Below are 24,996 nucleotides of genomic sequence, written 5' to 3'. Positions count from 1 at the left end.
ACTCTTTACCAAACTCAGTCACCAGCTTCTGTAGTTTCTCACCCGAATCAGCCACCATCGCTGTATCATCAGCGGACAACAACTGACTCATTTCCCAAGCTCTGTCATCCACAACATACTTGCCCTCTCTCCAAAACTCATTCATTCACCTCCCAAACAACTCCATCCATAAACAAATTAAGCATATATGTATATATATATATATATATATATATATATATATATATATATATATATATATATATTTTTTTTTTTTCAAACTATTCGCCATTTCCCGCGTTAGCGAGGTAGCGTTAAGAACAGAGGACTGGGCCATTGAGGGAATATCCTGACCTGGCCCCCTTCTCTGTTCCTTCTTTTGGAAAATTAAAAAAAATTGAGAGGGGAGGATTTCCAGCCCCCCACTCCCTCCCCTTTTAGTCGCCTTCTACGACACGCAGGGAATACGTGGGAAGTATTCTTTCTCCCCTATCCCCAGGGATATATATATATATATATATATATATATATATATATATATATATATATATATATATATATATATATATATATATATATATATATATTATATATATATATATATATATATATATATATATATATATATATATATATATATATATAGCACAAGGAAACAGATGAAAGAATATATATATATATATATATATATATATATATATATATATATATATATATATATATATATATATATTTATTTTATTTATTTATTATGCTTTGTCGCTGTCTCCCGCGTTTGCGAGGTAGCGCATATATATATATATATATATATATATATATATATATATATATATATATATATATCCTTATCGACCAACCACTGCCGCAACTAGGATTCGAACCTATGCGCTCCACTCCGAATCCGCCGTTAATGCGTTAGGGTCAGCAGCGCTTAGCGATACAACACGGAAGTTCTTCTTGCTGTATGAGGGAAACTGACTCTCCCAGTCAGAACTGGTAGGTGTACAGCTATGACCTTCATCCACAACAGTAAACACTATCGTGATGAAAAGGAAGCTTGTAATTTTTTGCTTGTCTGCAATGAATGATGGATGTTTTTGCCTATTAGTAACAAAATGTTCTGGTTTTCGTCAAAAATGAGGTAACGTCCTTTTTTTAGCAGTGTATTGGCTATACAAGCTGGAACGGATCAACTGTATTAAGCAATGATGGAAGTGAATGACTCTTGTCAAAAAATGGGGGGATAATCTGTTTGTCAACATTTTATAAAGGGACGAGTCTGTATACATCTGTGAGAGAGGCGGGGTCTAGAGTCTATAGATACTTTTCATTACAAGGGAACATTGTGAACGGAAAAAGCACAGTACACAGTTCAGCGCATCATCATGTCTTGCTATCGACGAAAGATTCTCCTGATATCAGAACCAGGCGGCGAACAAAACATCTAACTGTCAGTGGCATATATTGTGGTGCTATGGCAATATACAATATACAACATAGTCCAGGACAAATTCGGCTGTCCAGATTGTTGGTGGCTATAATTTGCTGTCAAAAGCGAATGATGAAAAAATTTATGTCAGTTACTAATAATGGAAATACTGACTCTGCAGTGCACATTTTGAAACAAAAAAGTGTGCTAAAAAATAAAAGTTCTGGATGTCAACAAACGTTTGGCGAACAGTTCGGGCAATCAGAATCAGTGTAAATAACACGTATTAGCTTTACACACATGTTGATCTAATTCTGTTGTAAGCTGTTTTTGATGAACACTTCGAGCTATCAACGATGGGTTTTGGTGATCCCGCGCGTCACTTAGTGAATAGTTTCGGTTGTCATCTAATAAGGATGGATGGTTCTCACTGTCGAGCACAGGTATAGGACAGCATAGGTGGCGGAAAATTCCGATTCTCACAGTGGTTAATAGTTTTGAAATGTTAAACAAAAGTGATGGATCCTTTTAACTCTCAGTAATAGTTTCTGAACGAGTCTTATTTTAATTTCTTTCTCTAGGACAGGTCGGAATTTATTGAAATCGAGATATTTGGTTGCCTGAAGCGCAAGACTGGCAGTTCTGGCTAACCCCAGAAGTTCTGAAAAACGTCGAAGACCGAAATGGGTGGTTAAGAACAGTAATGAACGGGTTGCGGTTATCAACAAAGAGAGTAGACAGTTACGCTGGTGAAAAACTAGCTGTGTGATGATTTTGAGCTGTCGCCCGCAGGTGTGAGTAGAGGGAAGAAGACAACGCTAGCTCCCAACAAAGGGTAATGGATTCCTCTGGCTGTCAGTAACGGGAGATGATTATTCTAGCTTTCACCAGAAACCAGTAGACAGTACTGGCTGCCCACAGCATGTGGTGAATAAATCTGCATGTTAGATCAGACGTTGCAGTCTGCGCTGTTATGAAAAGCAGAACTTTTTCTCTGGGTAAAACAGACTATAGCTTATTTTAGTCGGTCAACAATATCTGGTAGACAGTTCTTGTTGCTTATGACGATGGTGGTTAGGTTGTGACAGTTGTTGATGGATGGTTGACAGTTCTTGCCTCATGTGACGGAAGGTGGACAGTTCTGACGGCCAGTAGATAGTTCTACTAATGGGTGGTAGACAGTGTTGGTTGTTACCAGCTGAGGCTAAATAGGTTAGTGATAGATAGTCTTGACTCTATCGATTGGTAGTTAGTTTCAGCTGCTATTGGTTTTCATTAGACAGTTTAGGTTGTTAGTGATGGACACCACACAGTTCTAACCACCAATAGTGAGTGACGGAGAGTTTGGCTATCACTGATGGAAAGTAAACAGCTCAGGCTATCACTAACACTTTAAAGACAGTTCTGACTGTCACTGACAGTTGACAGGTTGATTCAGTTAACACTGACAGTTGTTGGACGGAGACTACTGTCTGTATATGACCGTCAGTGGACAGATTTGTTGCCACTGATGTATAGTGAGTAGTTCCTTAATGCTACGCAATTATGGTGAGCAATCCCGGTTACGATTGGCTGTTTATGGACAGTCTTGACTGGCATTTGTTGCTATCACCGGCCGTTGATAGACAATTGACTGGGATGGTTGTTTAGGCGTTAGGAACTATCAAAGGCCAGGGTCATTAAGGCCACTTCATTGATGAGTGGTGAACATTTCTAGCTTTTTATGACAGATGATAGACAGGTTTGTTTATGACTGAGAACTGGCGGACAGATCTGGCCGCCAAAACCAATTCTGTTAGAGTGTTGTTGTCAACAGAGTGAATTTTTTCGGGTACCATCAGCGGGTCGATCAAGTCATCGGGTTGTGGACTAATCTAGGGCATCACAGAGGGTCCAGATTACCTCTGCTATGGAAAGAAAACAAATCCAGATTCCCTTGTCTTTCCAGAAATTGTGAGATAGCGAGATCCAGGTGTTAAAGGTGTGGTATTCCCAGTCATTCCCAAATGTTGATACTGTCTCCATCTATAGATAATATTGTCCTTATCATTGATTTACGTTTAGCGCAGCTCCTGCCTTAGATGAGAATGTGGGAAGAAGTAAGCAATGAAGGATTGAGACCACATGCATAATTGTGTAGAGATGTCTCTTTGGAAACAAGGGTTTCAGTCTGTATATTGATATGAACTCAGCTCCTGCCTTGTTCATGTTATGAAAGTCATATATATATATATATATATATATATATATATATATATATATATATATATATATATATATATATATATATATATATATATTGTATGCTATTCAGAAAAAAACACAACACAGGATGACACTGTAACAAGGCACCAGGAGAGGACTGCTGACGCGTCGTCAGAAATCTTTCGTCTTATGTCGACGTTTCTGACAGTTAAAGTGCAGAGCAAAACTTCTTACGAAAACGAAACCATTAGGATCATGAGAAGTTTTCTCGTCGCTGGGGAAAAGTCTATGGAGAGAGAGAGAGAGAGAGAGAGAGAGAGAGAGAGAGAGAGAGAGAGAGAGAGAGAGAGAGAGAGAGACTGATCCGCTACTTTCTCGTTAAGATCTGTTCACTGATAAGACTGGGTTCAAGAAAATATCGTGGTCTTCTAAAACACTGGTTATACTTAAGTAGAGCCAGGCAATATTCCGGTGTGAAGTATATTGTCGTCCTTGATGGCTTCCATTGTGGTGAGTGAAAGAGATCGACGATTTGAAAATTAACATATCAGTATTCAAGAACACAGCTCATAAGATTGAAAAAAAAAGAAAAGAAATTGTTGTAAATAGCCATATAAACTAACATACTGTCGATATCTTAGTACGACAAGGGAAACACATTCATTAATATTGCTTTCAGATTAACGACATACACCTGAGAAAATCAACGGCTTGGTGATTTAAACCCACGAAGCAAAAACTCTCATTAATGAGGACTGGGAAGTGAGTGACTGTTGTCTAGCGAAAATGTCTCTGGACGTAGAGTATATCTTCCTGAGTAGTGATGATCAGTTCTTGTTTTCTCGATGGTTTCAGCTATATGGTCGTCTTCCAAATTAAGTTAGGATTGAATTAGCGTGGAAGCCATTGTTTCAAATGTCTCTACCCTCGCCTTCGTGAATATTTCAACATGGAGGTGAAGCTCTGTATGGTATGTAATGATTGTGTTGTTAGTGTTTTAATGTATCTGCGTTTATAACAACTTGGAATGTAGAATAAGAATAAAGGCAAGAAGAGTAAAGGTTATTAATGTAGATCTTAATTGATCTGGATGTCTGAAAATGTAAGTGGTCTATCTAAATGTTTATCTGTCTGGCTATCTATTTATCTACCTATCTGTTCGTCTGTTTGTCTATTTATCTGTCTATCTACGTACCGATCTCCCTGCCTGTCTTTCTATTTATCTATCTATCTATCTATCTATCTATCTGTACATTTTCCCGAAAGCGAGACTAGACACAAGTGTACGAGTTTGGTGATGGGACTAAGAGCCCAGTTTTATAATGGTTTATTCATAGAGTTCGAAAATATTTGCAGCTGATTCCGATATTGCCTCATTGAAATTCAAATATGCAAGTTTGGATGTAAATTAATTCTCTTGGTGTGATGAAATGTTTGAACTCGGCCAAAACAAAGGGTATAAGTCGACTTGGGTAATACTGCGGTGTGAAGAATCTTACCATTTAATTGTTTCTTAAATGGTTAACGAAAAAAAAAAACACTTTCGTTAGAATGTTAGGGCTAGCGTAAGAGAGCCAGAGTTTGATGCACAGATATCTAAATTGTGATGCTCGAGTCGAACAATTAAAGCGATTTCATTAGTTTAACATTAATCTATTAAAGGCTGAGAAAGGCAGTTTCTGGGTGAAGTTAAAGTGAGTACACATATTCCTTCACAATAAGAAATGATGACGGAGTATAAAGAATACAAAATACAGTGTCTTACAAACTTCGTCATTAGAGTATTACTCAAAAAAACTGATTTCGTCTTTGTGTTTCAGCTTAATTTAGTATTAGTCTTTCTGTGCAAAATCATCAAAAAATGATTAAACTTGGTGAGATGACTATCGATGATAAGAAATGCATTATAAAACATGGCTTAGTTAACTTGATTATGACACATAGATATATTAGTCGAAGATGGCTCCACCGGAGATCCATTGTCCAGTCACTCCTTCTCAGTGTATGATTAAACTGGAAACAAGCAATTAATTATTTGCTGCCAAAACTAACATTTTTTCTTTTTTTTTTTCTACAGCTACCGTAACTTTTTGTTTCCACAATCAGTGGTCAAACTACATTTCTAACATGTGTACTGATTGGGCGGACATGCATGTAGCACTTCGTGCTCATTGGCTGTTACGCGGTGCTGGGGCATGTAGTTGTAGTATCTCCTTGACCGTTGCTCTAGTTGTTTGTTTTTCCTCAGTGCTTCAGCGATGTCCAGGCGTCTTGTGTTGTGGTAGTGTTATGGTTCTTTGTGACATGTAGTGTGATGGAACCTTCTTGGAAGGTAGGTAAATCTTCTGGACAGTGTTTAGGTGGTGCGTCCCACGTAGGTCATGTTGGTACAAGGAGCTCACAGTCTCCTTGTTGACATACACTACTTTAGCTTCAGTTTTTTTCATAATAAAGTTTATTGCTCGTGATGATGTCTCTTGTTTTATTGTGTTAATTTGATTCTGTAATAAATAACTAGCTTAACTTTGTTGTCTAGTGTTTTGTGGTTGATGTTTCTGAAGACGATGTCTCATAGTGCACGTTTATCTGTATTATAGTTCATGACGAACAAATGAACGTGTGCTATAAACTCTTAAGGAACTATGAGTAATAACTTACTTCTTTTCATGATGCTTTGTTTTCTTTTTATCCAAAATGGACACGATTGGATCATGACTGACGACTTCTTGTAAAGAATCGAACCGTGTTCAATAAAGCATCCTGGTAACCGATCTTAATTTGTTCATCTACCTCTGGTACCTTCTCGAATGGTAGGGTGGGGATCTGTAAACTGATCCTATTGTTATTTTATTGCAATTCTTTTCTTTAATTTCCAGAAAAGTATGAAGTCTGTATTGTCAAGAGGTATCTCAGAATTAGGCGAGCTAAGAAGAATACATCGCCTATTTAGTTTCCTCTGTCATTATTTAACAGAGAGTATCTTAGAAATGCATATTCAGCAAGGGAATCTCTATATTAAGTGTCTAACTAAAACTCAGCTATGCCAGCGATATCATTAATTTCTGCGAACGCAACTGTCTCTAATTGTGAGTATTTGTTTCGTATTCTGGGTTCATTTGCACAGAATATTCTAATAAGTGGCGAACATTGTCATGGTAATCAGTTTGCGGAGGGGACGGACCTGCTTCACATGAGCTGCATCTTTTATTTTTTCTTTTACCGAAATGCTCATATTGACACAGAGGAGTCTGGTAAAAGGCGTAAACCGCTCTTGTTATGCGTTTGAGCTCGTATGTTTAAGGCTGCCACCAATCCACAACCTTAGATTAACCAATCGATTACTTGTAGCAACCTCCTTACTGGAGAAGGACTTCCTAGTGGTTAAGTAAGTAAGTCTGGCGAGTATTCTCCTGAAATCGTAGCTCCCACTTTTCTCCTGAAGTAGGTAACAAGCTGCTGGTATTTCTCTAGAAGCTTCACCCGTTTCCTTAAGTAAGTTTGTGGTACTTACGTGACACATAATCCTAGCATGACCGTAGACTTCATTACAGACATTCTCTCCTGCATCGCACATGCCTCCCGTTGACGAACATATGACCGAACACTACTAGCCAAAGCCTGATTGATTGATAACTTGGCAGTGTTGATCAGACTTGGCATCGGTGATCCAACACCTGTGGCAGGTAATGAATGAGAAGGTAGACACTGATTGCTAAGCAGGCTTTTAATACCGGAGCATCACTCAGTCACACACAGCTTCAGCCAGTCACTTATAATATCCACTGATTGCTAAGCAGACTTTTAATACCAGAGCATTACGCAATCACACACAGCTTCAGCCAGTCACTTATAATATCCACGAGGGACGTCACTGAATTTTGTGTAACAGATGTATGACTGGTGATGGAGGCTCTCCTTCCCAGCAGCCAAATGTGACCTTTTAACACGGCAGGTTATTTTACACTGTTACTTGTGAGGGTTTTTTTGTGTGCAAGTGCGCTTCCTCTATGTCAGACTTAATAGAACTGTCAAAAGCAATTTCATTTTGGATTGCCTTACACTGCGATAGTTTTACCTGAGTGTCATTTTCCCATTGATGAATAGAATGGTGATAGAAAATTGCGAGTGTTATTTATCGCTCTTTCATTGTTTGATCTTATAACTTCATTAGGAAGAACCTTTTGAACCTCTGCTGAATTAGTATGGCAACCAAATTTTACATAATCTTACGTGGTACTTATTTTGCCGACCAGGCGGTACCGGTGGATCAATTGATATTTTGCTGACTAGTTTATAAAGTCCTATGTTTCCCCCATCATTAATCGATTCATAGACTTCATCTGTCGAAGAAATGCCTTTGCAAATATTCAGTTTCATACAAACACCAATTCTGATCTGCGAAAAGATCAGATTTAATCTCAGCAAGGCAAACTGGGTCGCGAGAGACCTCATACCCGTCGTATTTTTGAAGTCTAGAAAATATGTTCAAATTAATCCAGTCAACATAACTAAGAACAACCACTAAAGGTCTTCTTTATTCTGTTCTCTTTATCTTCTTGTTATTCTTCTTCTTCTTCTTCTTCTTATTATTATTATTATTATTATTATTATTATTATTATTATTATCATCATCGAGGTAGCGCTACCTCGCAAACGCGGGAGACAGCAAAAAAAAAAAAAGATTATTATCATCATTATTATTATTATTATCATTATTATTATTGTTGTTGTTTGTTGTTATCATCGCGATCATTATTCTTTTCATACTTGTCCCCTGGTTCCCTTGTTAACGAGGTAGCGCCAGGAACAGTAACCTCTCACATCCATTCTCTTGCTGTCATGTTTAATGCATCGACTTGATATGATTATTATTTGCCCATCGGTCAAGGCCATTAAGTTTCTACCACACGTAACATTTTACCTCCAGAAGAATAAGGAAAAAGTATTCAGCGATAAGCTGTAGCAATGAGTTTAAAGACATCAGACATTTTCTCTTAAACAGTCCTAAAGATGTAAATGAAGTGATCACAACTACCTCGGAGGGTTTCGAAGAGCTCAGGATGTCGCATCCAAGAAGGAAACAGCTGTACGAGGTGCTTCCTCATCCCCTTCACTAGAGGATTTGGTGAGGCAGGGTTCTGGCGTGCCCCAGGGCGAGATGACAGTGCTGGTGCTGCTTTAATCTCCATCAGTGGGTCTAGTCATTAAATGCGTTGATTAGCTGCTCTAGCCTTTTGAGATGTTCGTCAACGAATTACTGTTGCCTAACTTTGTGCTAAAAGGGGCTTTTGAACTCTGCCAATCATCTCCTGAGAACTCTAAACTGTGCTTCGGTATTACTTGTAATCGAATAGTCATTCCCCTGTTAGGGTCGATCATAAACGAGCGGTTAGCGTTCCCGAATACCACGCAAAAGGTTCTGGGTTCGAATCCTGGTTTTTAGATGGTATTATATGTTCTATGAAAGTGCGCGTTCATATGCACTAGATTCGTATTCATATACCTCCGCATGTGTACAGTAAGATTCTGTAAAAAGCTCGCTGCTGGTGATATGAGCCTGATAGGGTTTGACCGGTGTGGACCCCGTTACTCATGGATCATCTTGTCAGAGAGTACCACAGTGCTTCATCATGACAACGAGTACCAAAAAGCCTGCACCAGTTTGTTTGCCTACAGTTTTTAAAAGTTCAGCAGATGGACGACGTGTGTTTTGAAGGTACTGTAGGGCAGTTTGATACGTTTTTTATTTTTTTTTCAAAAACCACCCAAACTATTCAAAGTGTAGTTTGAAGACCAGCGTATGGGAAGTGTAGTGGAGACTGTCGTTTTTTTGATGGCCTATTCAGCTCCAGTAGTCATGACACGTGAACTTGGTGAATGAGAGTTCTTGGCAGCATCTAACCTTGAAGGACGATAGATCGCTGTCCCACTCCCCAAGCGCTTGGCTTACCGTACAAAGTATGCAGTTTGACAAAGTTTATGCTTCCACCACTGCTTCTCCTTCTGCACCGTGAGGCATGGCAGTGCACTAAGCAGTTCCCAGAAGTTATGGCTTCTTATTTGCATATCAGAAATGTGTAGCACAGAGAGCGTTAGTCGCTGCAACCTTTATTACAGCAGTTTGGGTTATTCATTGCCAACCCGATTCTCGCTAAATGTTTATTTCATATGTTTATATTGAGCAGAATTCTGCTACCTTCATATATTAGTCGAGACATTAACTCCCTTACCTTATGGAGGAAATGGTTTTCTTGCGTAAGCATCGTTAGTCTGTAGTGTTTACCTGTTTAGCAATTTTCAGAAGTTGTTTAGATAAGGCATCAAACACGTGAATACCAAATGATAAAAACGATTAGTATCTTTAACTGAGATATAACATGTAAGATAATCGATGATCACACGAATGCAGTAAGCAGTGATTTCACTGTGAAATAATTATGTAGTGTGCAGTAACTTTCTCAGAAGAAAGCAGCAGTGAAAATGGTGTTCAGTTGCAGGTGTTAGTCGACGGTGTCGCAGTGTAGTCTGGTTAACACAGCCATGCCATCATAACCATTCGTCGCCTTCCGACGACCCTGATTGTCAGCGCTTATTGACCTTCGATAGATCAGTCAACACTACACACACAGCGTCGGCAACAATAATCCTCACGCAGGCTTCTTGGATCAACACTGTGATTCATTTCTAACCAAGATATTTTTGTTCTTATTTCTTGAGCTACCAGAACTAGGCAAACACCACCCGGCCATCATAGTTTGGTCAACACTATCATGACAGCATACTTTGGTTATTATTGCCTGGTTATTATTGTTAGGTCAGCATCTCCCAGTCACATGGACTGGTCAGCGTTGCCTAGTCACCAAAGTTCAGTGAACACCAACATAGTTCACTGTTCACCAAAGTTCAGTGAACACCAACATAGTTCACTGTTCACCAAAGTTCAGTGAACACCAACATAGTTCACGGTTCACCAAAGTTCAGTGAACACCAACATAGTTCACGGTTCACCAAAGTTCAGTGAACACCAACATAGTTCACGGTTCACCAAAGTTCAGTGAACACCAACATAGTTCACGGTTCACCAAAGTTCAGTGAACACCAACATAGTACCGTGAACATTGCTCAGCCAACACAGTTTAGTCGTCATTATCTTAGAGTATAGGTAGACCACCATATTCCAGTTGGCATTATCGTAGATCGTTGTTAGGCTACCAGTCTTGGTCGACGGTACCACCTAACCATAATATGGCCAACATCATCCGAATAACAACAGACTGGTCAATACAGTAAATGGTGTGGCTATCGCCGTCTGACGTGAGTTGGTTGACACTACCCAATCAGCACACTCTGGTCAACACCACCAGATCACCATCGTTTACTCGGTATCAGCCGACCATCAGTGTTTAGCCCACCCTGCCACACCTACCAATATTTAGCAAATACAGCCCACCTACCATCGTCTAGTTATCACCACCCATCCACCATAGTTTGGTCAACCTGCCTGGCTTGGTTGTAGCGTGTTCAGTATGGCTTGTCTAAAACATAGTTTGGTCAACTTTGACCGCCCCAACATGATGCAACACAGTCCAGCTAGCATACTTTGTTAGCATTGGCTGGCCGTAGAACTTACAGGAAACTATTTAAAGTTGAAATGGAAAACGTTTTATGAGAAATTCTCAGCTTTTCCTTTCCCTCTGAATGCTACATCCCAGCTACCGTAATATTCGTGCAAGTTACGCTTCCTTTACACTGGAAGAAATTCCTACTTCAATTATTCACATTTCCTTTTCGCCAGTAAGTTTTGAGTTCATTTCTGTAATTCTCTTCCGAATTATCTACTTCATAAAGTAAGTGATTCCTGAGCAGGTGTGCGAAGTGAACATTGGTAGGAGGGATGAGTTGCGGTTCCTATCTCTTGGCTTTCAACATAATGTTGTGTAAGGTGCGACCTGACCCGGAGGGTTTGATACATAAACCTCCTCCCGACAAGATGGCTCGGGTCAAGAACGGGGTAAAGTCAGCAGCCACCTCTCTCTCTCTCTCTCTCTCTCTCTCTCTCTCTCTCTCTCTCTCTCTCTCTCTCTCTCTCTCTCTCTCTCTCTCTCTCTCTCTCTCACAGTACCGTAGACGGAAATCATTTGTATCGGGGATGTAGGTTGTCATCTGCCATGAATTTGATTATAGTTTATGACTTCGGGAGCATAATTATAGAAATTTAGTTCATGAAAATGAAAACTGTTTATTTTACATATTTTTTTTAGATATACACTTCAGTCCGTAAATGAAAATATCATATAATGAGTAAACAACTTTTTGCAACAAAGCCCTGATTAATTTATGTCAACATATCACTGTCACGAGGATGAACAGTTTACCGAAATGCATCGTGTTACATTTCACGAGGAGAGAGATTCACATGTCATTAACATGGCTGCATATGAAGTAGCGTAACAAATCATCTACACATCTACTTAAATTTGCCGGACTTCAGACGAGCTGTTTAGATCCTGTATCAGAGGTGATGAACCTCATCACTGGCGCTCTACTCTAGTCAACAAATGCACATGTCAAGGGAATGTTGTAATAATTATTACATGCAATTAATTTTTCCTCATGTTTTGCACCATTTTTCATGATGATATATATTGTTTACCTAATGATGAGATCCTTGGTTCGTTGTATATATATATATATATATATATATATATATATATATATATATATATATATATATATATATATATTCAGCGTTAGCCAGGTAGCGTTAAGAACAGAGGACTGAGCCTTAGAGGGAATATCCTCATTTGGCCCCCTTCTCTGCTCCTTCTTTTGGAAAATTAACAATGGGAGGGGAGGATTTGCAGCCTCCTGCTCCCTATATATATATATATATATATATATATATATATATATATATATATATATATATATATATATATATATATATGTATATATATTCTTTCTTTCTTTTAAACTATTCGCCATTTCCCGCGTTAGCGAGGTAGCATTAAGAACAGAGGACTGGGCCTTTGAGGGAATACCCTCACCTGGCCCAATTCTCTGTTCCTTCTTTTGGAAAAAAAAAAAAAAAAAAAAAAAAAAAAAAAAACGAGAGGGGAGGATTTCCAGCCCCCCGCTCCCTCCCCTTTTAGTCGCCTTCTACGACACGCAGGGAATACGTGGGAAGTATTCTTAATCCCCTATCCCCAGGGATAATGTATATATATATATGTATATGAAAAGTGACTTGGTGGATATTATATGAGTATTTCTAAGGGCCGATCAAGCGAACTGACTTGCCAGCTGAGTATGATCACAGGTTATTATTACTGTCCTCGTCATTTTGAAAAGCACATTGACTCTCACGCCGAACTGATGACGTTGTTGGTCACCTTAACTGGAAACCTGAGAACCTCAGGAAAGACACGAGCCTATTGGCGAGTTCTAATGTAACTTCTTGTTCCTATCTCTCCTCTTCTACGGCTGAGCTACCCACAAACCATATGACCCAGGCTTAAGACATGAAGTGGCAAAACTTATCTCTGCTTGACATGTATCTATAAGATATATTCTTACTAAGTACTATTCAGGTTTTCAAGTTGTTACTTAGAATTATGACTTTTTTTTTGTGAATTGGATAGAAGATGGGCGCCGTAGAGTTTCTTTTCAACTTACAACTCTTTACAGAAAACGTGAGAGGTTCTTTAGACTCCAACATAACCTTTACTGTGTGAAATGCTAATTTTTTTCCGTTAACTCCCACTTGACCCATTTCCTGATGGTCCCGCTGTCTCACCTCTTTAGAATAATAGAACCAGAAGAACACAGTTGATAATGACCGTTTCAGTTTTCCAGTAGAACATTTGGTAACTTTAATTTGAAAGTCAGTTTACTTTTGCCATTGGTAGGCAGGAGGATTAATTGTATCATGTATCATCGCCTCCATCGTTAAACACGTCCATCATCAGTACGTATTACCCTTCTCCCTTGATCCTAAGGCGAAATTGATGAGAGTTGGATTTCTAGTGACAGAATTATGCACGTTGTTCATCTTCATCTGCCAAACTAAAGACTATTTTAGTTCGTTTTGGATGATAATTTTTACGCTCATCAGATCTCGTGCATTGTCCAACAGAACACTCTCCTTAAGCAGATGGAGTGATGGCATCATCCATCTTTCTGATTTTTCTTAGCTTAATATCAAGTTTTGTTATCTTATCAACATTAATCTATTTGTCTTTTCATGTTTGTTTCGCACACTAACTTTCAGCTCGGTTTTGGCTTTACGCACAGATACAGACACACACACACACACACACACACACACACACACACACACACACACACACACACTGATGCAGAGTGCAGAAGATTAACGACAAGGGGTAGGTCGAGAGTGATGTGAAGTGGTGAGATTTTTGACATTCTTTATCACAGGAAATTTATGACCATATTCCAAAAAAAATATTGAATATTCCTGTTCATGCAGCTCCATAAACATCTTATGCAAGATATACTTTATATCAGTATGATGTACTGTCAATTCATAGAGATTCATTAGTGAATGTAATGATTGTCAAGAGTAAGCACGCCTCTGCGAATAAGCGTTCCTTCAAGGAATTGTGTTCATGTATCGACGTATTTTGAATAACTTCAACTACAAATCGTGTTTATTTTTCCCCTCTTACAAAACGTGTATTTTTCTTCTCTCACTATTGGATAATCAGTTCATTTTTTGATTAATTTTAGTTATGTTCACTCCTTTCCCCAGTACCAGTCGTATATTAACTAGGATCTCTCACTAATGCCAACGAATGTGTGAGTTTCTCTCTCTCTCTCTCTCTCTCTCTCTCTCTCTCTCTCTCTCTCTCTCTCTCTCTCTCTCTCTCTCTCTCTCTCTCTCTCCAACAAACATGTCTACTACTCTCCAGTTCTCTCTATATTCACTCATATAATATTATGTAGTGTGAACGCTAGTGCCCTCCATCCCCCAGAGACTAAACGAGTATGTTCACAAGTTTCCACTAACTATCTTCCCACAAATAATACTACAAACAGTAGTAGCGCCCACATTCTACCTCCTACGACAAACAAATGCAATAGTCTCTCCATTTTCTTTGTGCCATTTCCACACAGAAAGGACAGGTATGAACACCATTACCCACCATCCCCAAGGAGACTGAACCAGTGTGGTCAGGAGCTTTCACTCTCGTACAGAGGTACTACCATACTCCTAGTTCCTAGCATCTTCAGCCACGGAGTACACCACCATAGTTCCAGTTATCAACCCTGCATCATCCTTATAGGGTATTTATGACTTATTCAAGACTTCTCGTGCTTTGCATACTTTTGAAATGTTAAACTATCACTCGTAAGGGCTTTGAGTGGCCAGCTTGAGAAGAAGATGAAATACCTTTCTCGAAATAGAAGGGAAAAATGTATTTTGATCTGCTGAGAATAGAAATGAGCCGCTTTATAAGATATCATTCTGCATCAGGGTGTCTCAAACAGCCACACGAATCTTTAATCCTAAATTTTCATCTTCAAGAATCTGTAAACCACATCAGTGTGACGTCTTCGTCACTTCATCCCGAATCATATCATTTATGACGTCCAAGTTACTTCATTCTGAATCATAGAATCATATCAGTATGAGGTTCTTCGTCACCTCATTCTGGTTTAAAGGTTAGATTATCTATAAAAGGCTATTACACCCTAAGAGGATTCATATAGTTGCATGATTTAAGAATACGCTCACCTTCACCCACATAACGTTAACTATAGTAATTATGCGATGTTTACACCTACATATCTTGCTAGTGGTGCTCCTGATTGGACATGAACCTCACACTCATGTTTGCTCTATTGCAGAATTCACTGAATGCTGGGCATGATGAGCCCAGAATGTGAATGAAAATCCGCATTTTTGCCATATTCTCAACACCCATCTAACGAACGCCTCCCAGGCGGCTCTCGCTCACGATATCTCATGTAGAGATAGCTGATATTTTTCATTTATGGTTAACCTGAGGAAGTATACTTCATACCTTAGTGACAACTGTCCTCAAAGATAAATGGACTCCGATGTTGATGATAAAACTTGGTACCGAGATAAATTCTTGTTAGATAAAAGAACATATTTTCGCAGATTTATTTTACTGCTCTGTAATCTTGATTCACTGATTTATTAAATTAAACTTTAGATAAAGGTGAGATATGGTCTGGAGATAATGTATCTTCCATCATGAAGTATTTCCTAAGATATATGATAATTTCAGTATACCAGCTGTTAGTATAATATACGTTGTGATGATGTTCCAGCATATGTCATACCACTTCTACTATCATACATTCACCACAAAAAAGATGGCCAAGGCGACTTCCTCGAGATATACGTCTTTCATCATGTAGTGTAAGTCGAGTGTAATAGCTTCCAACGAAGCTTCGCCAAAGAACATGCTTCGGTAGACTGTCTGACTTTTCAACTTCGCGGAATCAAATCTCTTGAACCTTCTCCCTGTTGAATCATGGCTGGTTTTCCTGAATGAGATTAGCATAAGCATATTTGCGCTATTCTGTTTCGGCGATGAATTCTCACGTATTAGGATTCCGTACGTTGTAGAGGAGGAAGCCTTCCATTAAAGTCTGTACAATAGAGAATTTTCTTTAGATCAAGGCAGATGGAGTTTTGGAAGTGTAGCAAAATAAAAAGAAAGAAAGAAAAAAAGACGCATATACTGGATGTCTAGCGTTACTCACACCATTGCACTTCCAATTCAGTTTTCCCCTACATGTAGCAGAGCGGGCGAGCGGGCTCTGGCACACACACTCTTAAATGTTCTGGAATGTCTTTAACTTCAATGTTTGTCTTTATGCTGTGGTTGCAGCATGGCCTAGTAAGTCGCGGAAGCGAGTATTTTCATTTCCCTCCTCTTAATAAACGTGTACTATTCATAATTATGAATATAAAGACCATGAACTACAAATTTTTAGCTTTCATTTTGCTGCAACGAATGATGGAATCTTCATGCCAGTAGCGTATCACTGAAGTACTCTGTCGGTCAGGTCAAGACTCGCGTCTTTCGTCTGTGTAAGGACTCGAAGGATATAAGAAATTAACACTGTAATATCTTGGATGACATGAATGTAAGGAATGTGTGTGTGTATTACCATGACGACAGTCGATCAGGTGAAAGATAATGAGGAACACTGGCCCGGTACATAGGAAGAGACCTTCATTTCAGGAAACAAAGATAACATGAAACGATCAGTAGAATCAGGTATCGTAAATCTTTCTTTTTGTTAGTTCTTTTTAAATTCACAGTTGCCCAGATGTGTCATGAAATATTACGCTGTGTGATGACCATGATCTTTCTTCGTGAACCACCGAAATATATATATATATATATATATATATATATATATATATATATATATATATATATATATATATATATATATATATATATATTTTTTTTTTTTTTTTTTTTATACTTTGTCGCTGTCTCCCGCGTTTGCGAGGTAGCGCAAGGAAACAGACGAAAGAAATGGCCCAACCCCCCCCCCATACACATGTACATACACACGTCCACACACGCAAATATACATACCTACACAGCTTTCCATGGTTTACCCCAGACGCTTCACATGCCTTGCTTCAATCCACTGACAGCACGTCAACCCCTGTATACCACATGACTCCAATTCACTCTATTTCTTGCCCTCCTTTCACCCTCCTGCATGTTCAGGCCCCGATCACACAAAATCTTTTTCACTCCATCTTTCCACCTCCAATTTGGTCTCCCTCTTCTCCTCGTTCCCTCCACCTCCGACACATATATCCTCTTGGTCAATCTCTCCTCACTCATTCTCTCCATGTGCCCAAACCATTTCAAAACACCCTCTTCTGCTCTCTCAACCACGCTCTTTTTATTTCCACACATCTCTCTTACCCTTACGTTACTTACTCGATCAAACCACCTCACACCACACATTGTCCTCAAACATCTCATTTCCAGCACATCCATCCTCCTGCGCACATCTCTATCCATAGCCCACGCCTCGCAACCATACAACATTGTTGGAACCACTATTCCCTCAAACATACCCATTTTTGCTTTCCGAGATAATGTTCTCGACTTCCACACATTTTTCAAGGCTCCCAAAATTTTCGCCCCCTCCCCCACCCTATGATCCACTTCCGCTTCCATGGTTCCATCCGCTGACAGATCCACTCCCAGATATCTAAAACACTTCACTTCCTCCAGTTTTTCTCCATTCAAACTCACCTCCCAATTGACTTGACCCTCACCCCTACTGTACCTAATAACCTTGCTCTTATTCACATTTACTCTCAACTTTCTTCTTCCACACACTTTACCAAACTCAGTCACCAGCTTCTGCAGTTTCTCACATGAATCAGCCACCAGCGCTGTATCATCAGCGAACAACAACTGACTCACTTCCCAAGGTATAATTCAGAATACGTCTGCATATGCAAACATAAGAAAATTTACTGAGGCCATTATAATCTTATAATAAACAAACATACTGACCTTAGAAATTATGAATATCCTAACTAGTCTGTAACATGAAAGGCAAGCCGTATTATTCACCGGTTATTGAGAGAACGAAGGAGGTTGCACTTTAGTAAAAGGTAAAGTAAATCAGGAGAAATCACAAGTTCGTTGTTCATGTACCGTTGAAGATAGTGCTATCACGTAACACAACGGTAGGAGATGCGTGTAGTGTGCCAGGAATACATATTTTTAAGGGTGAAGCTGCAGACGACAGTAAATAACTAGGATGATAAGCCATTTGTTGAAAGAAAGTCAAAAGATGGGTTTGGCCGGACACGATTGCTTCTTGTTTCTACGCTTATTAACTTAGTTCATATAAGGAGTAACAACAGAGATATTGTAATTAATTACAAAGAAAAGGTTATGAATGGAAGAAAGGCTGGAAGACATGAGTCTAGTATCCTGTTTGAAGAATATTTGGTGTGTGGATGTGTTGGCATAATCAACAAAAGGTGTATGGAAATGATTTGGAACAACTTGTGAAGTAACTCTTAGTGAAAATAAGGTAGTAAAATATATTGAGGTAAAATTAGATTTTCTTATATATCTGGACGCTCAAAGTGTGTAGATAACTTAGATTTAAGAAAACCAAGTAGTTTTTAAGCTGAAGATTAATGAAACAACTTTGGAAAGTTTTCAAAGACTGAGACTGTCATTGGTCTGTGTGTCTGCCGTATTGTTTCTGTCTGTTGGGAAGCAAATTTTCACATCACTGCTATTGAAGTTTCTGTGTTAGAGGAACAAACTTTTCCAACAGAGCATCGTCGGTTCCAGCTCACAGTCAACCCATTTCTTCATCCTCTCTTGTGTTAGGTTTTAATGGATACCTGGCGTATTTGGATGGTTAAAGTAATTGTAGCTACTAAAACCACTATCTCCAAGCGTATGAGAGAAACTGCTATATACTGAAAGCTCAAGATGAAAGTGTAAGAGCACAGTGCAGCGGCTAAAGCTCAGCATTGCGTATAGTCTCCACTTCAAGTGACTGGTTAGATATATTGTACCTTCTGCATCCACGTAGGATCTTCAAGCCTTGTTCACATAAGCATCTAGGAATCCCACACATATCATCGCGTCGGAGGACGGATGAACATCGCTCCATCTCTCTTGATTTCATAGTATTTTTCCTATAGTCATATTTGGTCCTCCCTGACCCTGATTATACATATTTTCGTAATTTTACAAATTCCGCCAAATGATAGCTAATCTCATCCACAATGGTTGACTTTAGCCCGGCCACCCTAGACACCACATGCACCACCATACACCTCTCCAGGCCGCTTCCTGTCTTACCCATCATCGTGGCATCTGACGTTAAGCTGCCACACTACCTTATCCCATATTGTTCAATCTCCTGCTATCCCATCCCAGACTACTTCAGCCATGATCGCTGCTTCTCAAAGTACCATTGAAGGCCACTCTGATTTCACACAACCTCATTTGAGATCACCTCACCGTAGATTGTCCCATCCCAGAAAACTCCTTTCCACACATTATTATATTACACCTCAGACTGCGGCACCCTAGACTACAGCTGTTCAATTGTCGGACTTGTACGTCGTTAGGTCTGCATACGTGTCTAGCATATCTTACTTTTCTTTTAAGGGATTAATTGCTACATACACTGGTTACCTCCTGGCGTGGCGTGGTTGCCGGCTATCATGGGGCTCGCTCTCCAGCACGAACATACTATAAACGAGGTAACCTTTTCGTTCGGTTGTGAAAAGCTGTAATGTTCTACGTCGTAAACTCAAAATAGAAAAAAAAAGAATATTCTTCATAGATTTGGATGATAATGTGGTAAAATTTCAAGAGTGCGTGGAAACGATTACCCTCATTAGCTACCCAATACAAAAATCACATTTGCATCTACATTGTATTCCCATTCAACATACCTATCTTGTATTGTTATCCAGATCAGCCATTCTTTCTTTTTTATATTGAATGAACCAACCAACTTAGACCATGCTAATGATGCTTTTAATCTGTAAATAAGAGATAAACAAACAGCCATCCATCCATTCTTCAGCTCAATTTCCGTTTAATCTCCGCATAACTCTGTAGCGTCCGGTCCTCCATCACGATCGCTCCTCCCTCACTCTGTGGCCTGTATCGTCGGGGTCTTGTAGGGCGAACGCTCCTCCCTAACTCTGTGGCCTGTATCGCCGGGTCTTGTAGGGCGAACGCTCCTCCCTCACTCTGTGGCCCGTCACCAAACGCACCACTAGCCTGACCTCTTAGCTATTTCTTCACGTTGTCTTATAAGCCGTCAACGCCGATGGACTTAAAGATTAAGTGAACTATCGTTACTGGATTCTTCCTGTGCTCTTCCTGTTCTACAAGAACAATATCGAAGAACATACGAGACTCACGGCTCGTGTACTCTAATGTTGAAGGTTTATCAGAGAAAATGGACTTCCAGGAATTGTGTTCTCATGATAACTTACATCGTATTGTTGTTAATCAGATCACTGGGGAACAAGGGTTATCATTTAGGTGAGATATGTAGTTAGGTTTTCTTTCACAATCACAGGGTCTTTATTATGTGTTTGATTTATGTTCGTCTTATGATTTCAGACTATGACAATTCTAGGAAGGTAATGAAGACGAATATACTCTTCCTTTGTCTACTTATCTTCTGATTCATTTTTATCCTCTCTCCTACCACAAAACTCGTACCCCATTTTCTGTTCGAGTCACCAAAGTAACCACAAAATCAAATACCATTGGTCTCATTTAGTTATGTTAAGCTGGAGGCTTGTGTGATGCCTAGTGTAGCTGTCATGATCCACCGGTAAACTTTCTGAATCTTCATGTTAGGAGTAAAACTTTTATAATTTTTTTGTATTTTCTTTTTCAATTTTCATGTTCTTACTTAGTTTTCAGATTTTAATTTGCTTTCATAATTTTATCTAATTTCATTTTTTTTTTTTTTAATTTTTAGATTTCTATTTTTTCTTTTTTTTTTTTTTTGTTATTCACTTATTTACCGATTGTTCACTCATGATACATTTATTGCCTATCTACTTTGTATGAACACTAAAAGCCTTAAAATGAATGACTTAAGTTCATGATAATGCTTGCTTCAGAGACAACCTCAAACCTCATGTATTGTGGATGTTGTGTGAGACAATTAGCCTCAGTTAATTTTATATCCTTGAAACGGTTTTACTTTCATTAGAATTTGGTGGATGATAATCCGACATTGTTTCCCCAACACTTGGCCCAAGATAAGCTGCATCTCTCCCCGTTATGCATGACGCACTCCATGATGGGTGATCATGCTGTAGTCGAAACGTGTGAGCGACGCAGACACTTGAAGGGCTGAACAGGTGCACTTTTTTTTTGAGAAAGTTTATTACATTATTATGATTACTAAACTACAAAGCAACACGACTTATCAGCTCCCACAGTCTGACCCCAAAAGTTGACCCACTTGCCGTACGGTTCAATGGTGTGGTTTTCTTTCCCCTTCACCATAAATACTGATGTGGTAGAGTCTCACCTCGAGTTATGGCCGCTTAGTGTGTCCCGCCATTCGTTATAACACAGTACTCAAGTCATTGAGTTATATGATTACTTTGGAAACTCAAGGATGAGCAGCTGTCATGTCTGTGTCCTTCTCTACACAGTTAGGCTTCAGAGCACTTTCCCATCTCGTGTTCTTCCTCACATCTACCACCTGCCCCTTTAATAAAAGGGTTTTTCAGTTCCTAGAAAAATCTATGACTTTTCTTCTTCTCTCTTTACTTTTGTATTATCTTTTTTTTTCTTTTATTATTTCATCTAAAGCGTGGCTTTGAGGAGGGATTTTGTCTTTTACCGAGCCCACCACGGCATACGAAAAACAGATCGAGATGAATTTTCAACCCCTGCTTTTTTACTCAGTTTGTTTTACTTATTTCAGTACTTGAATATATTCTGAATTATCTTTTGCTTGGGAAAGCAAACAACAGGCATTTCATTTCCCGAAGAAATCGTCTTCCCACCTTGTAGTTTTACACTATCATGATATACATAGATATTCATCATCCATCACGACAGATGAGGGTAGATTGGGTTATAATGGATACAGGTAGTCCGAGCTGAGTCGTACTTCTGTGGCGTTTTGGTGTAACTTTCTTCACAGGAAATGGTAACATAATGGGAAAACTCAAGCTTGTGTGACCCCATGATGACATTCTGTTGCTGGAAGTCTTGATTTGTGGTTTCCTGATTGGCATACTATCCTCATTTACTGGCTCAACCCCTTTTCCTCTGCTCCACCGGTCACTTGCAGCGACCCTAGTCGTATCTTAGACGAATTGAAGTCCACTGCTCTTGCTTATGGACATTTCACCGCTTATGTGACCTGCCTGTATCACCTTTCTTATCCTCTTATTTACCCATACACAAACTCCTTCAGATTAGGCCCATGTAACGGTTATGAGTGCCGTCGCGCCATTCGGCGAGGTGTTGAGGTTAAGACAGTGAGAGTCGTTTGCAAAAGACTAATCCAATGGTTGCCAGTTCACATATCACGTCGAAACAGACGTACGCCAGCAGAAGTTATAACAGGAAGCTAAACTGATTTAAGACATCGGAAGACCTCAAATGCTGTGCTGTTAGACGCTGAAGAAGCTGGACATCTGCAAACATGGGACTAGCTGAAAATACTCCATGAGAGAAGAAAGTAAGAAAGTGTGTTAGCGGCAGCTCACACGAAAGCATGGAAATTTTCAGGAACAGGAACCAGTTGAGTTCATGGCGAAGGTAACTGAGTGGAATTATGGATCTTATCTTAACTTGGTAGAAACTTGTGAACTAACAGCACAATCCGAACACTTTTTCGATGTAGTTTTTCCCAGAAATCAAAATATCTTCAGTCTACATACGATGGATTATGTCTGACTCAGGCCACCACTTCTATCCATGGTGGCCTGTGCCAGACGTAAGGACCAAACAGTCCATCGCGGGCACACTGACCAGACACGCCAACACTAAGAGAGAAGGGCCTGGGTAGAGGAGAGTCATGCTGTGGGAAGAAAGGACCGTGCAGGAATGGGATGGTGGGGGCTCAGGGAAGGGAAGAGTGGTGCAAGAAGGGGGTTGGGATGGACCTCTTAGCGGGTGGTGGGTTTATGGATTGGAGGACCTGTTAGGGGTGGGGTCTGAGGGAGGGGACTGTCGTTCAAGGAGTCGGGAAAAGGTTCATTCATTCCTGATAATATATATTCAACTTTTATGTCACTATGTTTCAGAGCGTGTTGTTCTATCTTGGCAATGGAAGTGGATTCAGGACATGACGTTTCTCTTCAATCGTCAATACAGACACACATAAAAAGAAAGGAAAAAAGAAAAATATTTTCCATGGCTTTGTTGTCTTGAAACAGGTGTCAGTAATCAGCGGAACAGTTGAGTTGGTAACACCTCTTGTTTCGAACAGATTCATGAAACATCTTAGGGTGTCTTGCAATTTTCAGCATATACAATATAATATATATATATATATATATATATATATATATATATATATATATATATATATATATATGAGAGAGAGGAAGAGAGAGAGAGGGAGGAAAAGCAAAGAAAAAATAATGTAGCATCGTTACAGACAACGAGGGAAGGTAACGAATGTACAGTAATAGAAACAACACAGATGACTGTGTGGAGAAATGAAACTAAGTGGAAGCAGAAATGTAGAAATTTAGAGATGCCTCCCTCACACATGTACTAGTGTCCCTCTCACACATGTACCAGCTTCCCTCTCACACATGTACCAGTTTCCCTCTCACACATGTACTAGTTTCCCTCTCGCACATGTATTAGTTTCCCTCTTCCACATGTACTAGCTTCCCTCTCACACATGTACCAGTTTCCCTCTCACCCATTTACTAGCTCTCCTCTCACATGGGCACTGACGCCTTTCCTACATACGTCCTTATGGCTTTTGTCAACATCTCTCTCACTTATGCACTGATGCCGTATTTCTTACACTTGTTTAACTTGTTTAACAACAGTACCATGGTCGAGAGAGTATAGACATTGGATTATAATGGATACATTTAGACCGAGCTGAGTCGTACTTCTCAGACGTTTTGGTGTAACTTTCTTCAGAGGAAATGGTAACATAATGGGAAAACTCAAGCTTGTGTGACCCCATGATGACGTTCTGTTGCTAGAAGTCTTTATTTATGTCTTGTTTAAATGATTCTCAGAGTCATATCAAAATATTTTCGAGTGACGGACGTATCACGCATTTAGTGTAATACCTGGCTGCACAAGTCAACAGAGAAGAATTGCGAAAGAGGGCAACAAGAACGGATGACGAATGGGAAGGGAAAAATAGAGCGATACGTTAATATTACTGAACCGCATAAATAAGAGACAAGAACAAAGAAAACGGTGATGCATCGTTTCCTTCACATTTACCCTGTCTGGTCTGAGAACAGCAGTATCATGGGAAGCACACTGTGGCCTCACGCCAGATGACGAACGAGATGCTCTAAGTCTGATGATAGAATATTAAGGGAAAGACAAAAGACGCTTAATTTATTGGTAAAGTTTTGGTTCATTAACATCAAAAGAATCTTGCATTCCTACGAAGTTATCTTCCTCTTCCACAAAGTCAGGGAGGGACTCCCGGGTTGAGGCTAAATTGTGATACACTTGGCATCACCAGAAGCATCTCACGAGAGTCTGCTTACTCCCAGCAGCTCCTAGACTTTTGTTTGACAAACTTGGAGCGCTACAACTGACTGCATTTCGAAAAAGATAAGACATGTGGCGGCATCAGAAGTTTAGTTGTACCCTCAAAGTCTT

General features: G+C 39.5%; 1 long non-coding RNA gene across 1 annotated transcript in view; it reads left to right on the top strand.

Annotated features, from left to right (window-relative positions):
* The window catches only part of LOC139749679 (uncharacterized), a 450,989-nt gene that overhangs the window by 140,151 nt on the left and 285,842 nt on the right, over positions 1-24,996 (top strand). The window lies entirely within an intron of this gene.

The sequence above is a fragment of the Panulirus ornatus genome, chromosome 8 (genome assembly GCF_036320965.1).
Source record: "Panulirus ornatus isolate Po-2019 chromosome 8, ASM3632096v1, whole genome shotgun sequence".
In the NCBI taxonomy this organism is placed as follows: domain Eukaryota; kingdom Metazoa; phylum Arthropoda; class Malacostraca; order Decapoda; family Palinuridae; genus Panulirus; species Panulirus ornatus.
This window is presented reverse-complemented; position numbering and strand designations above follow the sequence as displayed.